General features: G+C 33.2%; 1 protein-coding gene across 2 annotated transcripts in view; it reads left to right on the forward strand.

The window, feature by feature from the left end:
* The window catches only part of LOC122256525 (uncharacterized), a 75,090-nt gene that overhangs the window by 68,896 nt on the left and 3,694 nt on the right, over positions 1–2,500 (forward strand). The window contains exon 6 of one of the 2 annotated variants that reach the window (XM_043021287.2): positions 1–497. This exon is cut by the window's left edge and continues 812 nt beyond it. The exons of the other annotated variant lie outside the window; for it this stretch is intronic. The gene's annotated coding sequence lies outside the window, so the exon portion shown is untranslated. Of the gene's footprint in view, positions 498–2,500 lie in introns of those variants that run through there. 2 annotated transcript variants of the gene reach the window in all.

Consider the following 2,500-nt stretch of genomic DNA (forward strand, 5'->3'; position numbering starts at 1 on the left):
AACTTTGTCTGTTGCTGTAATATTTTCACTTGACTAAAAGTACAGCTAGGAAAAAAAAATAGGTTACCCCATGTTTAATTCTTCATCTCCCTTATTTTTTTTTGCTATTGGTACTCAGGGCAAGACTGTACTGAACGAACTTTGCTTAAGGGGTTGATTAGTATAGCAAAGTGGCCGACCACAGTAGTTGTTACCTCCTAATCCTTTTAGATCTCATTCCTAAAGAGTAACTTACCTGTCCTTTACCAAAGTACTCCCTTGAAATTGCTGTTGATGTGCAAAAAGGCAAATCACTCACCTGTTTGATTTCACATTTTCTAAAATTCAATGAAGAGAAAGAAACTCAAAGATATGGAAAATGTGTGCGTACACACACACACACACACACACACACACACACACACACACACACACACACACACACACACACACACACACACACACACACACACACACACACACACACACACACACACACACACACACACACACACACATACGTATTATATCTATCAATGCTCTCCTCTCACCTCCACTTATGTCTGCCCCTCTCCCATCACTACTCTCTCCTCTTTTTTCATACTTTCATTAAATATATTCACATTTGTATGTGTGTGCACAGACATGCATGGATGTATTGAAAAAACAAAAACAAATAGATTGCAAGAAAGAGAAAAAGAAAATAGAATGGGAATTTCCAGTCAAGTTACAGACAATAGAACTTTTTTTTCTGATATGTTATTTGAAAGAGTTGGTTCCAAAGTATCACCGCATGACGTTGGAAAGATATTGAAGTAGAAGCAAACTGTCCATCTTTATAATAGTAATGTGTGATTGTGTAAAAGGGACTCTTATTTATGCATGTTTGTGTGATTGTTCATATATTTATACATATGTATATACTTGTGTATATGTGTATATATACACAAAAAATCCATACAGCATGAATATATACAAATAGTTGGGTCTTGAATTTTATTGGCATTTACTGGATATGCTGTTTGTATTATTTACCAGAAAGACTTATGATGTATGATGATCCAATGAAAAGTAAAATGTTTGTACTGCAGTTCATGAATGGCTGACATTTATTAAGGCAGATGTGTTATAAAAAAAAGAATAAGTAAAAAGATGAAATACAGCTATTTGAGATTATGACTATTTTTGGCTCATATGAAAGATACAGTGGTGCAGAGTTTTTTGTTGCTGGTTTTCTTTTCTTCTTTTTAGAAAATAAATGTCAAGTCGTGAGTATTTAAGGACTCGGATGAAAAGGCAGCTTAAAATGCCAACATCATTTCAACTGAATGCATTTGGTGTAATCTGGATATAATATTGATAGTTTTTTTTTTTTATTATTATCATTCCTGTAATTGATTGTCTCTTGATGATCACATGTTTTGAAGAGCAGAAATGCATTCAGGAGGGATTAGCTGCAATGCATGAGAGAAGCCTGGTTCTAAAGTTATGGGGAGTGAGCACATAAACAAGATGCCGTGACACATGCAGAAGAATTTTAGATTTATTGTGCATTTTGTTTTATATTTAAAGATGAAGTTTTATAGGATATACATAATTGTGATGTTATGTTTAAGATTAGAATACTTTAAAGATTGTCTCAATACAAGAAAACATTAAACCACTTTGATGTAAGAAAACAGAGCTATGTGAGAGAGAATAAGCAACTAGTGTCAAGGCATCATTCTGGCTAAGTTATCTTTTATTCTATTTTAATCCATCTCAGTAACTATTTCTCTTTCAGAGAAAAAAAAAAAAAAATATTGAAAAGGAATCTATTATGTAAAATGTGCTCAGGATGAGTAGTTGGTTTTCTTGCTCCCAGCCCTCGCTATGCCGTTGTTGCAATGAACAGTATTAGTATTTCCCCGTGGTGATCAGTCTGAATTTTACGTTATATTTCTTTCAGCAATTGTATAATGTAATGCAGAGCTACGGGGATTTAACTTAGATTTAAAATCATTAGTTTTTGTAATTATTTATTTTCATTTGCTATGTCTTCCTAAAAGTGCCATTGTGGCAGGCGGTTTCATACAGTATTACATGTTCAGAATTTTTGTTTTCTGAAATAACTTTAACAGGGAGTCTTGCAACTGAAAATCTTATTGCATTATTTATTCAAATCCAAGCACTATTATTTACTTTTTTTTTTTCTTTCTCTTTTCTAACACAAAATTATTTAGGTTTTTAGATTTTATGGTTGGAGAACATAATAATATCCTAGTGCATTTTCATTCTAAAAGACAAGACTTAAGTCTGGTCTCCAGGTTTGACGTGTCTCATTGTACGATTTGGTTACGAAACCGTGTTCTGGTGGATTAGGAAAGGGTGTAAATGTGATTGTTTATTTAGATTGTGCCTGGATGGAGTGTTTGAGCAAAGTGATTTGCTTTTTAAGAATCAGCATCAGTAGTTGTAGTTTAAACTTTACAATTGGTTAAATCTTTTTGGGAGACCAAATTGGTGTACATTATGACGTCTC

Source organism: Penaeus japonicus, unplaced genomic scaffold (assembly GCF_977035675.1).
Source record: "Penaeus japonicus unplaced genomic scaffold, GWHDUDI00000001_assembly GWHDUDI00000024, whole genome shotgun sequence".
Lineage (NCBI taxonomy): Eukaryota > Metazoa > Arthropoda > Malacostraca > Decapoda > Penaeidae > Penaeus > Penaeus japonicus.